The 15438-nt window shown below is 36.9% G+C and overlaps 1 pseudogene; it reads right to left on the bottom strand.

Annotated features, from left to right (window-relative positions):
* Positions 1–11717: 11717 nt before the first annotated feature.
* On the bottom strand, positions 11718–12479 carry LOC112438373 (homeobox protein VENTX-like; annotated as a pseudogene).
* Positions 12480–15438: the final 2959 nt, after the last annotated feature.

Raw genomic sequence — 15438 nt, 5'->3', positions numbered from 1 at the left:
ATTAGGAGTAAGTTGGAAAGTTTATATAGTAAATCAGGTGAGAAAGAGAAATGAGGGTATTGATAATAAAACTTAACACTTCTTGTACTTACTCGGTTTGAACCACATAAAATTGTTAAGATACAACTATCTGATCTACCAAAATGACAGTTTCATATGGTTGAGCCTATATATTAGATATTACACTGAGCACTTTAATACACAATCTTATTTAATATTCATGAAAACCATGTGAAGAAGAGACTAATATTTGTATTTTAGCAATGAGAAAATTAAGGCTTATTGAAATTAACTAACTTTGCCATGGATGGTAAGAGACACATGGATGGTAAGAGGATTAATTAGCCAAGTCCCAATAAAGAGCAGGTGACACACCCAAACAAAATGTAGAAAGTATTAAAACAGGGACTATTTACAAAGGCATTGACAGAGTATTTGGAAACAAAAAAGGATAGTGTGGTTACACCAGCCACCAGCTGTAATCATTGTAAGACCTGAAGGGGCAAATGAAGTAAGTGTTCCCAAGAGAAGTAACTATATGGAAAAAATTACCTGACAGGAACAGTGGCCTTTGGTAAAGACATGAAGACAATACATGGAGATTCAGTAAGGAGAGAAATTGGCTAATAAATATTCCAAGGTTGATTCCCTACACAGCTCCAGTCTTCTTCCTAAGCTTCCTATTAGAACTCATCTAGAAGCCAGATGACAAGAACCCTGTAGATCTAGTCCATAAATTTCCATCTCACAGGGCATAGAGCAAAATAGAGAAGGTGGGGTGGATCTGGCAGGAGTTGGCAAACAGAAGCTATCCAGCATTATATTACAGTATATCTCTTTCTCTAGATCTATGAATATTTGCTTTATAGGTTTCAGTGGTCTGACGCTGGTTGCATATATATATATATATTTATACTTGTTATATTCTCTTGCTGAATTGACCCCTTTATCATTTTATAATGACCTACCAAAATGCATTCCAAAATATTGAATCAACCTCAGTATCTATCAATGCATGAATGTATAAAGAAAATGTTGTATATATACACAATGAAATATTATTCAGTCATAAAAAGAATGAAATCCTGGCATTTGTATCAACAGGGATGGAACCAGAGGATGTTATGTTAAGTGAAATAAGCTAGGCACAATAAGACAAATATCATGTTCTTACTCATATATGGGAGCTAAACCAATTGATCCTCATGGAGGTAGTGAATAGACTGGCAGTTATCAGAGGCTGGGAATGGTAGTGGGGAGTAAAAAGGGGTGGGTTAATGGGTACAAAAATACAGTCAGATAAAAGGAATAAGCACTACTTTTTGATAGTACAATAGGTCAACTGTAGTTAACAATAATTTATTTTATATTTCAAAATAGCTAGAAGAAAATATTTGGATTGTTCCCAACACAAAGAAATGATAAGTGTTTGGGGTAATGGATATTTCAATTACCCACAATTTAACAGTTACGCATTGTATGCTTGTACCAAAAAATCACATGTGCCCCATAAATATGTTCAACTACTATACATTCAGAAAAATTAAAAATAAAAAGTAGATATCTTGCATTACCATGGAGTCACATATTAAATTGAGCTCATGATAAAATGCACAATGAAATGGCTTGCTTGGTGGTCTGAAGAAAAATAGTCAAAGTACAGATTGTAAGGTTGAACAATTTAAAAAATAAATAGAGGAGCAATCTGCAGAAATTTGTAGAGGGTGAGACAAAAGGAGGAATGTAGGATGAGTCCAAAGCCTTCAGCTGAGGTGACTGGGCAGATAGTGATGGCTTTAAGTGAAATAAGGACAAATGAAACAAGAGGGTTGGGCGCGATGGCTCACCCCTGTAATCCCAGCATTTTGAGAGGCTGAGGCAGGTGGATCACCTGAGGTCAGGAATTTGAGACCAGCCCGGCCAACATGGTGAAACCCTTTCTCTACTAGAAATACAAAAATTAGGCGGGCATAGTGGCGTGCGCCTGTGGTCCCAGCTACTTGGGAGGCTGAGGCAGGAGAATTGCTTGAATCCGGGAGGCGGAGGTTGCAGTGAGCGAAGATCACGCCACTGCACTCCAACCTAGGCAATAGAGACTCCATCTGAAAAAAAAAAAAAAAGAAAAAAGAAAGAAAGAAAGAAGGCACAAAAATTCCATTTGAAAAATGCTCAATTGCAGTGTGTATGGATAGTGCAATCTAATGGAGAGATGAATAGATAGATAAAATTTTGGAGATAGTCCTTAATTAGGGTTAAAGTCTGTAAATCATTAGCATGAAGTTTTGGTGATTGAGGTTTGGGATTTTATTAAAGTTCTCCATGATAAATATATAGAAATAAATGGATAAAGAGTAAAAACAAATATCTAGGCTATACTCATTCTTAAGGGTAAATTAAGGAAGAGAATCCACCAAAAATCTTTGTTCAAGTAAACATTATTTTTAAAATAGGATAAAATAGTATTGTAAAAAAGGGGAGAGAAGAGAATTGTTGAATGATGGTTCACTTTTCTTCTAATTCTAGAAAAATTTCAGGTAATGTCTATCGTAAAGATGATCAGTTAAAATAATGTATATGCATCTAACACAAATGCTTAGCTGTAACGTGCATGCTCTTTGATCCTGCTACCCTATCAGTTAGGTGGAAAGTTTAGGTCAACCAGTGGGAATGAATTCAGGAACCAAGTATGCATACTGAGAAGGGGACTCACTACATCATGGGTGAGATCAACCAGTGAGAGTACCAAAGCTAAAAGTCTATGGGTTGGCTGTGGACAGGACTTGTAAAGGAAGAGCATCCACATAGAATTCAATAAGAAAACCTGAATTATTTGAAGATATATTTGTAAATTTCTCAAACATTTTTATAGTGGAAGTTATATATTCTCTTGACTTAATTTTCCTTATGAAAGGATAAAGAGTAAACGGGCAGATGAGCTAGATTTTAGACTATAAGTTTCCTACTAACTCATGAGAGTTCATGTCTTGTTAGGTAATATTTAACTTTCTATTGATTAAACAAAAGTACCATGTTTAAAATTGATATAAAACATCTCAGGTACCCCATAAATATACACACTTACCATGTACCCACAAAATTTTTTAAAATATTAAATGTTATAACAAAGGTGAACTTAAAATAGGGACACTTTCTAAGGAAACTGGTTTGAATTTATTTGATGAAAGACAAAATAAATAATAAAATGCGATCGTTATGGTTTCTTTAGTTAGGATATGATAAAAATTCAAACACATGAGTATTTTTATATATTAAGAGTATCACTTACCAAGATCACAGAGTGTAATCTCTAATGCTTACTATTGCTGATGAGCAACACTATTACTTTTTTTTCCAATTAGCTGGAGAGCATTATAAAACCATTAGCAGAGTGGCCGATTTTAGACTACAAGGTTCTGGCCAAACTAATATATATTCAGAAGCACTAAAAATAATTTCTTAAAATAGACATATTTGGTTCCCATATAGAAAAGAATCTATTTGTTACATTCCAACAAAACTCTCTACAGTTCAAAGATAAAATTAAGACTTTCCTCTATTATCAAAGACTATTAATTGGCCATTATACTGAATTCTCAGGAAGTTGTTTTAAAAAATAATTTCTTGAAAAAATATATTTCATTTCCAAGATGAGTTTCTCATTTTCATATTTCTAAATGCAATCATGCTTGTCTTTTTATTCGCCTTTTATAGGAGAGGTATAACCATACTAAGATACAAATATGAATGACCATTTCCATTCCATTTATAATAGTTCTCCCCCAGGGTAATAAAGCACATGGGATGCTTTTTTTGAACCAAAAAATAATAATAATTTTGGCCAGGCATGGTGGCTCACGCCTGTAATCCCAGTACTTTGGGAGGCTGAGGCGGACGGATCACGAGGTCAGGTGTTTGAGACCAGCCTGGCCAATATGGTGAAACCCCATCTCTACTAAAAATACAAAAATTAGCCAGGCGTGGTGATGTGCACCTGTATTCCCAGCTACTCAGGAAGCTGAGGCAGAAGAATCGCTTGAACCCGGGAGGCGGAGGTTGCAGTGAGCCGAGATCGTGCCACTGCACTCCAGCCTGGGCGACAAAGCGAAACTCCGTCTCAAAAAAAACAAAAACAAAAACAAAAACAAAGAACAAAAAAAGAATAATTTTGAACGAAAATCACAAGATATAGCTTGGTTCACTATAATATTCAAACTCTTTATGGTTAAATAGACATCTGCCACTAGATAATTAACTGATAGTATAATTAATATCAATACTTAGAAAATCATAAAAATAATTCATACTTTAGCTGAGATCCATTTTTATTAATGTAGGGTATTGCACATTATATCATTGTTCAGTTAATATTTGTTCCCTCCCCTTTCCCTCCTCCAAGGGAGGAGTATACTTCCCTGTCCATTGATTTTGGGCATGCCCAGATGACTTGTTTTGGACAATGGAAAACAGGCAGAAATGGCAGTGTGTGAGTTTCAAATTAAGAACTAAAGAGTCCTCATAAATTTCTTCCTACCCATCTGGTAGCTTATGACTACAACATATGAGAAAAAATATTGCCTAGATACCCACTGCCCCTTTATCCTAGGCTCAGAATAAGACCCATGGAGAAAACCTGAATTTGACTTAGAGCCTGAAGCAGACAGAGGCCTCCAAATGTACTACAGACATGCAAGCAGCTTGAAACAAAACGGTACAGGCCAATATTTAGATATAAGGCTGAGAAATAATGTATTATTGCAAGCCACTGAGTTTTGAGGTATTTTGTTATGGGGCATTATTGTAGAAATTGCTGGCAGATTAATGGGAAAAACAATTTATAATTGTTCTTTATAATACAGCATGATTTAATGAAATTCTACTATAGATTGAGTAAAAAAAATGGTAAATTTTGAAGGATATTTTTAAGAGAACACTTTTCCCATTATACACAAATAGTGTGACACAACTGCTAGATAATAAGCTAAATGCAAAGTACTTGTTTGTATGTCTTATTTCTCAATTACAGCTTTAGCAAAGTCTGTTAGGGCATCCTATATATGTAAAAATTGTGCCAACTATATAAAAAAGCAGGACACATTTTTACTAGTATAAAGTGCCCTACTTCTTCATAAGGCAGCACTGAGACTGAATTTGAAAGCTTGTCCTTGAGTACTTTTTAGCTCTTTATTGTTCCCTTTTAAGATGATGTATTAGGTTTTTATTGCTGCTGTAACATCCCTACAAACTTACTGGCTTAAAGCAACACAAATTTATTATCTTACAGTTATGTACTTCCGAAGTCTTAAACATGTTTTACTGGGCTTAAATCAAGATGTCAGCAGGGCTGCATTCCTATCTAGAAGCTCTAGGGGAAAACAATTTCCTTGCCTTTTTCAGCTTCTGGAGGCCACCCACATTGCTTGGCTTATGGCCTTCTTACTCCATTTTCAAAGACAGAACTATTAGGCCAAGTCTATCCCATGCTACCCTCTGGCTCTTTCTCCTCTGCTTCCCTCTTCTATCTAAAAGAATCCTTGTGATTACATTGAACCCATAGAGATAATCCAAGATAATTTCCTCCATGTCAAGGTCAGTTGATAAGCAACCTTAATTCTATTTGCAAACTTAATTTTCCTTTATAGTGTAATTTAACATACTCACAGGTTCTGGAGACAAGAATGTGGATGTCTTTGTGAGTTTATTAGTTTGCCTACCTCAGATGGTATCATTGGAAGTTGATTTTGCTAATAGTGATATTAAGACAAGATGTTATCATATACATATACACACATATTGCTATAGCAAATTTATTTTATATCGTGAACTCAACAATAAGCTTTCCAGTATTGCATTATCTGTTTTCAAGCTGCGTACATTTTGGGCAAGACATCAAAGCTCCCTAACCTTTATTTTTCTCATCTGTATAATTGGGGGTAATAGTATAATCAACATCACTATTTTGTTGTGATGATTAAATGCAATAACAATACATACAATCTGAGCAAGTGTCTGATGCCTATTGTTTAACAAATATCTATTTTAATTACTATCCTAAAATAATTGTGGCTATTTTGTATAGCTGTAGATTAGATATTATGTCTAGGTATAATAATCAGTTTGTTCTTTGATATTATATTGAATACTGTCTCTGGAATGGGAAATTCAAATTATGTATCTGGATGTATAAGAAGAGCATATGAGCCAAGAAATGAGCCCATAATGTTTACACTCAGAATTTACATTTATCTGAATCATTGTAGGGTCAAATCTGAATGCAAATTTATTTACTACTAACAGTGCTGCTTTCCAATAACATTTCTCACCAGCTAAATCTCAAAATAGATATCTCATATTAAAGTGTTGAGACGCCAAAACCACATTTTATCGATTTAAAAACAAATACAAATGAGATTTTTGACGTTCTGATATTGCTTGATAATAATAGCTCATTTCTTACAGAAGAACTAATTGAAATTCAATTCCAAATTAAACTATAATTATATCTACGGCATTATTAAGGTATCAGTCATGGTTAATGATGACTTTCTTGAGAAAAAATTCCTGCCATTTTCATAACCTGTGTGATACACAGAGATTACTTGCAGTAGACACAGAGGCTTGAATAAAATTTACTCTCCACAGCAGCATAGAATTTGAAAGTTAGGTGACACTATAAAGTGTTTTTATTTTGTTGTTTTTTAAATCAAATTTTAAATAGAGTAAATCCTCTAGCCTTAGGCATTTCAGGATTCTGTTGAGTATTTTACAAAATTCTTATAAGAAATATCTGTCTTAGGCAATTTGTGTTTGAAAGTAAAGAGAATGGTATCAAATGGTATTATAATTTTGCTACCCTGAAAATGTATAAAATAAACTTTGCAAATATTTTTAAAGGCCATTAAGAAGTACAAGATGTTAGAAGAATAGTTACAAAAACTCTTTAGACCAAAATGATTATTGCTTCACTTGAAATCTTTTTTGTGTATATTATTAATAAGCAGATCAAATATAACAATACATCTGTTAAAATATAAATTGTCACTGTAATATTATAATTATTACCATATTAGAACATTGATGATATTTTCGTGGATATACACCCAAGGAAATAGGTAAACAGAAAAATAAAGGAAAAGAAAAATATGTAAGCAGGCAGATGGGTAGTAACTGATTTATTAGAATGATTAGATCATAGAACTCTTTCCCTACTGAGCTCACTGGCAGAATGTTATGGTTCAGACAGAAGACTGGAAGAATCCTTTGGGGAATTAACCAGCTCAAAAAGGAAAACCTAAAGATACTCTCACCATGATTTCCCTGAGAACTCCTTATTCAGATTGATCTAAAATAAAGCTTACATTTATTAAGCTTCTCCCCCACACTCAAAGTTTTAGTCTCCCAATTATAAGATAGGTAGATGCCAAGGTATTCCCAGAAAGTTTCTGGCATAGAATATGATAAATGAGGGAAAAAAAGATAAAGAGGAGGAAGACAAAAAGTAATAAAAACACAAACAACAAAGAACAAAAAAAGAAAAAAGTATAACTTGGAGGGGTAGCCACTCACTATACAGGGAGAAGAAAACTTCAATACCTACAGAGAGATAAGAGAAAATATTGCACCTATGACATCAAACCAGAATGTTATTAAAAAGAAAGAAATGTTCAGAAAACAATAAGAGTGTTTAAGTTATTATTTCTCAGCTCCAGGCCTGTCCTTGTATAATCTGCTGTGTGATGTTGAAACAGAGACTTTGCAAACCCCATTTCTGTTTTGCCAGCTGCTCCCTGTTAGGCTTCATTACGAGGAGGATGAGAGGGCAACTGTGAGGTTGGAGCAAGGACAAATGGTTTACTTGTTCCTTTTTGCTTTTCCACAATACTTCTACACCCTAGCAGCAGCTCTTTCTTCTAATAGCAGCAGTCAAATCTAGTTTGCAGTTTTTTTCCAACACTGGCAAAACTAGCTTCACCATGTCCTGCCCCATCAGAAACATCAGTACTAGTCCACTGGCATCCCCTCCTCGAATTTGAAAGTTAGGTGATACTGAATTTGAAAGTACAGTGAAAGCTTCATTCACAGGTCAATAGGGGCTCTCCTCTGAACTCAGAGAGACCCACAGCAACTGAGTACTTCTCAGAGATCAGAGCAGACCCCTCTTGTATATTTCCAGATTTTAGTTCAACATCTTGTGTTTATTCCTTTAGTCCTAAGATTGGTAGCCCCTTCTTATAGCTACTAACTTTATGAGTTTTCTTTTTACTCTTTCAGTTACCTAGTCAACAATCTTATAGGTAGTTAACAATTTTTTTCTATTAAATTGCCTTTATTCACAAAAGGGGCATAATTTCTGTCTCCCCAAATGATGTCTCCCCTGACACAGCATAATAGGAAAAATAAAAATAGCAGAGGATGGGTTGGAACATAAAATCAGGCAAATCTCCAAGACTAGGGCAAAAAACAAATAAAACAAAAGTAGAAAATTAGCACACTGTTCCAGGAAGCCTAATGGCTGAATAATAAGCATCTTAAAAAGGGAAAACGGAGAAAATGCTTGAGGGGAAATAAGCAAATACTTTAAGAAAATTCCCAGAATTAGAACGCATGAATTTTCAGTTTGAAAGTATCCACTGAATATCCAGCAGACTTGATGAAAACACATTCATTCCAAATAAGGTCATTGTAAAATTTCAGAACAGTGGAGACAAAAAAAAGTTTCTATGAGATTCCTGAAAGGAAAAATGAATACCACATACAAAGAATCTGTAATCAGAATGGCTTTGCACATCTCGATAGTAACACAGTAACAACAACAACAACAGAAGACATCAGAGCAATGTGTTAAAAATGTAGTATAACTATGAATAAAGCATGTGAGAGGAAAATAAAAATATTTTCAGACAATCAAATATCTCAAAAATATACTTCCCATGCACTTTTTTTTACAGTAATTAACCAAAGGATACCCTCTAATAACATAAGCCAATAAGTGAGGAAAGAAGAAGAAATAGCAACATTATATAGGAAAATTTTAAAGAAAACTTACAAGATCGTGATTATGAGAGGGTACCAGGTAACAAGTGTGCAGCAGGCATAAATAGCACTAGTCCAGATGAATGCATGATGTTTATTCAATATCGATTTAACCAAAATTTTCATAACAATAGCAGGCATTGGAAAGAGGAAAAACATAGAACTGGCATCATGAAAGAGTTCATCTATAACTTACCAGAAGATGAAGTCAATCAGTGTAGTAACTGTAAGCACTCTTCATGTGTTATGTGTGCATGCACACAAGTATGTGTGCATATTTATCTACAGTTTTTAGGAGAGATGGATTTAAAACTGATTCATCACCACACTTCTGCTAAAACTTGAAGTTTGATAATAATTAACATTTATAAATCAAAATAGCTATATTTACATATTATATAAAACTATGGAGATATGTAAATGCCAAATTAAGCAACTGAAAGATTCAAAAGTGTTTGCCCCCAGGATAGAAAAGTAAGACTGGGGAATGATGGGACAGTATCACTGTATTTTTATTTTAAGCTTGGTATTGCATTTAATTTGTCAAACTACACATGTCAATTATAAAATAAAGTTACTTTAAAATTAACAATACCAAACTTATTGATCTAGTTGATTTATTTTATTACCCTGTAATATATTTTAGGTATCTCTGAGCAAAAGGTATCGGCCTTTTCTACAGGTTTTCAAATGTTCATGTGAAAAAAATAATTACTACCGAGATACTTTATCTGCATGAAAACAAACAGAAATTTCCAAATGTCCAAAACAACAACAACACTAGTACATTTGCTGGTATATTATCTGATGCAAAGTGTTCATGCAATAAAGGTTCAAATGAATGAACAAGTAATGCTACTCTTTATTCACAGCCTTTACTAAAGATACAGAATACTTATGGTTTGATCATTGATTACGATTCAGTTCTACATGCCTTGAGAAAGTAGAAATAATGTGTATTGAGTGCCTAGCTACCAAACAATGCTTATGTAGTAAGATTCATTGCATTTAAACATGCATATTTATGAGGGCATGAAAAAGACACATTAAGATTCATTAATTTACTCATTTTTCAGAGAGCATGCATTAAGTACCTTAGCAGACATTATTCTAAGATGAAAGGATGAAAAGGAAAGTAGGTCACAGTCCCTGCCTTCCAATGATTCATGGTATGTTTTTGAGCAACGAATAACTACACGACATTTCCTTTTACTTATACAAAATGATTCCATTATCCTTACTTCACATGTGACAAAATACACAGAGATTTAATAACCTGTCAACAGTCAAATAATTTTTAAGTGACAACATGAGGATTTAAACTTAAATTTACCTTACTCCAAAATTTGCTTTCAGCTACTGCAGATTACCTGTATTGTCCTCAGAAATAATTGTTTCAAAGACATCAATTGTTAGGAAATGTTCTAAGGTTAACTCTATGTTACCATTTAACATTATCAACAAGGTTAATACAATTAAGTACATATGCATAGGTCTGATCATTCTAGAAATCTAACACTGGTTGTTTTTTGCATGTTTCTATGAAGAAAAATGCCATTAATGCCAACAGTTAGAGCCTACCACAATTCTTGTACCCTTCAGATTAGAAACACCATTAAGCAAAATTTCCATTTTCTAACTATTCTAACTATTCTAGAGTAGCTTAAATTGTAGAACTTAAAAACGTATTTGAGGTATGATACAACTATAATTTTTTTCCTTTCTTACCTGAGGTTGTATTATGAAAGCACATGCTGGTTGTAAACACTTCCAACAATGCAGAAATGAGCAAGGTGAAAGTGGAACTTGCTGTGGACACGGCCACAGGACCACGCTTTTGTTCTTGTTGGGATGCCTGGGTCGGTTTCACAGGTCGCCTCGCAGTCCTGCAGGCTGAACCCGTCTGTCTGGGCGCCCCGCGCTGCCTGCCTCCTGGGCACTCTGGGGCAACATGGATGGATGCCCGCTTGTCTACGGTTCGGTGCGTGCAGTCAGGAGTCTGCACCAAGAATGGTCCGTCAATGAGGGAGAGTCCTCCCTGGGAGGGGCTTCCGTGCCTCCCATTCTGGGCACTTATAGACTTTCTGCAGGAAGTGCTGTCCTTGAGTCATTCTGTTTTGTCCTGAGGCTGCTGCGAGGAGGGGGACAGGTGAACACATGCTGGAGGGTGGGGACATGCGGGACGGCTTCAGTCCAGGCACAGCCGCAGGTCCCCCGCTGCCCCGCTTTCCCTGGCCCGAGAAAGCAGCCCTTAGCAGGCTGCGGGCACAGTCCCGGCTCACGCACAGCCTAGAGCGCACTGCAGGGCCCGAGCATCCCCGCCTTAATTTTCACCTTTGTTCCCTCCTGCCTTCCAGCTTTGGAGTCCTTGTTAAGAGGGACTCGAACCACAAGGTTATAAACACGACACCAGCATTCCCTTCCAATCCTTCATGGTTTTCTTTTTTACACACAAAGCTTACAACCTTTACTTTTTCCAAGTGGAAAACCAGTTTTTCCAACACTTTAAAAAACAAATATCCTTTTATCATATGCTGAAAGCCCTACCCATAACAAGCCCACTTCTGCGTTTGACTCTGTTCACTGACCCTTCATTTACTTCCTAAACTGACCCTTTTGGTAACTTTCAGTGAAGAGGTGGCTTTAATAAATATATTCTCCAGAAATCTCCAGAACCTTTGCGTGGGTCAGGGTGAGAGGTGCCGCCACGATGTAAACAGAACAGCTGAGTCCTCCGGGTAGGCGCCTGGTGTTAGCTGCACAGACCGCGTGTGTGGGAGGCATGGAGTCACAGGCGCTTCCTCAAAATGCATCCCCCCGGTCTCCAGAAGAACACACAAGCCCCAGGGCCCCCTGGACAGGGCTGGTCCCAGCGTATGCACGCCACTTCCTGGGCTTGGGGCCGGCGGCGGAGGATGCCCGTAGCAGGAAGCCCACGCAGAGGCTAGGGCCTCTTGTTCCACTTGGCAGAGACCCCAGAAGGAGCCAGGGGGCAGCATCAGAGCCTGGGGCCTGGGCAGGGGTGTCCAAGGGCATAGCAGCTGCAGGCCATTGGCAAGGCCAGAAGACGGTGAGTGGAAAGCCGGGGGCGCGTGGAGAGACCCCGAGAAGGGGCTGTGCAGCTGGGAGTCCTGCATTTGCCGGCTCCAGAGGGCCCAGGTACTGGTGGTGCCGGAAGACGCCCTCCAAGGCGTCGACCTGCCCCATGGTGAAGGCAGCCACTGTCCTCTCCGGCGCAGGCCGATTTGAGGACCTAGCCTCCTTGATGCTGACCGCCTGACGGGGCTCCGGGTGCCGGATGTCTTGCCCGGGCCAGGGAGGCTCCCAGGGGAGACGTCGGCAGGCCTGGTGTAGGTCGGCCCCGAGCAGCTGCTCTGAGAGAATCAATCCAGGGAGCCAAACCTGGAGGGCTGCTGCCGGCTGCGAGGTGGGGAGGAGGCGAGACGCATGGCGGTCAGGTGGGCCTTAGGGAAGGCCGGGCGGGGCTGGCCAGGTGCATTAAGTGACTAATGAAAGATCAGAGCTACTGTGAGAACAGTTTGGGGATTGAATCCACGCTTGCTAACACCCACTGCTAACTCCAGAGAGTGTGAAAAGAAATATTGAAGAATCACCGCCTAGACTGTTTTCAATGTATTACTTGCTGGTTTTTATTTCCTAATGATTCTCTTATGAAGCCTTTTTCAAAATGACTGGCAAAAGCCAAAAAATATTCCATTAAAAATAGGTGTGTTTTGATAAATAGGAAAATAGTAGACATTCTAGAAAAGTAAGATGAGTAAAAGTGGATTCTTTTTAAAGTTGAATAAACTATGAATACTATGCAGCACTAAGAAACAATTAATTAGTTGCATATAGAGTCTAAGAATACATTTTAAAAAGGCCTTATTAGGCTGGGCACGATTGCTCACCCCTGTCATCCCAGCATTTTGGGAGGCCAAGGCGGGAGAATCACTTGAATCCAGGAGTTCAAGACCAGTCTGGGCAACATGGCAAAAACCCTGTCTGCACAAAAAATACAAAAAAAAGCCATGCATGGTGGCGCATGCCTTTGGTCCCAGCTACTCTAGAGGCTAAGGTAGGAGGATTGCTTGAACCCAGGAGGTGGAGGTTGCAATGAGCCGAGATCATGCCACTGCACTTCAGTCTGGGTGACAGAGCAAGACCCTGTCTCAAAAAAAAGGGGGGGTGTTATTGAAAAAAAAAAGTGAAGAAACACAAGAACTATAGCAGAATATTATTCGTTAATATTAAAACAAATAATATATTTGTCAAGGATACAAACATGTATTAGGATATAACACAGTATAGTAAGTACCATGGTGGTAATATATGGTGGGGAGGAAGTGAGTGTGGACATTGAGACAAATGAGCAAACATAAAATAGTATTTTAAAAATTAAATAAAACAAGAATGGAGCCTTGCATAGCCTGCTAATATGAGAAATAGGAGTAATTGAGCTCTCTGCACCTGAGGTCCAAAAAGCAAATAAAATATATTATTGTTGACATTCTTTAATAAAATCAACTTATTTTTAAATAAGTAATTACAAATATGAGTGATAAATACAATCCTGCCCAATTTGTAAATAGAATAAATCTTTAATTTTTGGAATTTAGTTACATTTACGAAAATGATTTTATAAGACTTCTTTTATTTATTTTCATTTTAAGTTCCAGGGGATACATGTGCAGGATGTGCAGGTTTGTTACATAGGTAAGCGTGTGCCATGATGGTTTGCTGCACTCATAACCTAGATATTAAGCCCAGCATACATTAGCTATTTTTCCTAATGCTCTTCCTCCCCCCACCCCACTTCCAGACAGGCCCCAGTGTGTGTTGTTCCTCTCCCTGTGTCCACGTGTTCACATTGTTCAGCTCCCACTTATAAGTGAGAACATGCAGTGTTTGGTTTCCTGTTCCTGCATTAGTTTGCTGAGGATAATGGCAAAGGACATGATATTGTTCCTTTTTTATGGCTGCATAGTATTCCACGGTGTATGTGTACAACATTTTCTTTATCCAGTCTGTGATTTATGGGCATTTGGGTTGATTCCATGTCTTTGCTATTGTGAATAAGGCTGCAATGAACATACATGTGTATGTATCTTTGTAATAGAATGATTTATATTCCTTTGAGTATATACCCCATAATGGGATTGCTGGGTCAAATGGCATTTCTGGTTCTAGATCTTTGCGGAATCATCACACCATCTTCCACAATGGTTGAACTAATTTACATACCCACCAACAGTATAAAAACATTCCTATTTCTCTACAAGCTCACCAGCATCTGTTGTTTCTTGACATTTTGATAATCGTCATTCTGACTGGTGTGAGATGGTATCTCATTGTGGTGTTGATTTGCATTTCTCTAATGATCAGTGATGTTGAGCTTTTTTTCATATGTTTGTTGGCCACATTAATGTCTTCTTTTGAGAAGTGTCTGTTTGTGTCCTTTGCCCACTTTTTAATGGGGTTGTTTGTTTTTTTCTTGTAAATTTAAGTTCTTTGTAGATTCTGGATATAAGACCTTTGTCAGATGAATAGATTCCAAGTAAGTAAGATTGCCTGCTTACTCTGATGAGAGTTTCTTTTGCTGTGCAGAAGCTCCTTAGTTTAATTAGATCCAATTTGTCAGTTTTTGCTTTCTGACACACAGACAAATGGAACAGAAAAGAGACTTCCAAGGAAGTCTAAAGGACCCAGCTAATTTAGCTTCCTAAAAATTTAGAACAGTTGCTAAATCTCCTTCAGCAAGAATATCTGGTTCTTTCTCAAATATTTATTTTTAATATTTTTATGACGTGATTAATTATATCACTAATTTTTAACTTATACTTCCTGTGCTGCCATCACTGATTCCAAAGTGTCAATAAATGAAACACACATTATTAACTATATTGCATTCTATAACACTTTAATATTTCATAAAACTTAAGAATATTTATGCAAATGAAGATAATATTGCTTATAAATGATGCTTTATATTGCAAGAAATACCAGTTTCTATGTACCTGTACATCATACATTAGCTATAAGATAAATAGAAATCAATGATTTAAGTTTGGTAGAACAGCTTTCACATAAACGTATAAGTTCCTAATGATAACATGGGAACTAAAATTAAAATAATCTTCAATATTTAGATATTTTGGTTAAGTTTTGACAAGACAGTTGTCTCAATATTCAGTGTAGCTCTGGCAAGCCCTATATCAAATAGTGGTTTTATCTATTGCCTTGGTTTTGGCCACATATTACAGAATTGCCAACTAATAGTAACTAAATTCATGATTGAAATGGCATAATATTGGTGGGAGGTAATGGGATGTCTTGAATGAGCACAAGCCTGGCATGTCATTTAGACTCTCAGAGCTTCATTTTGTTTGTATGGAAAATAGTGATGTT

The sequence above is a fragment of the Pan paniscus genome, chromosome X (genome assembly GCF_029289425.2).
Source record: "Pan paniscus chromosome X, NHGRI_mPanPan1-v2.0_pri, whole genome shotgun sequence".
Classification (NCBI taxonomy): domain Eukaryota; kingdom Metazoa; phylum Chordata; class Mammalia; order Primates; family Hominidae; genus Pan; species Pan paniscus.
The sequence above is the reverse complement of the archived record's forward strand: the minus strand, read 5'-3'. Positions and strand labels throughout refer to the sequence as shown.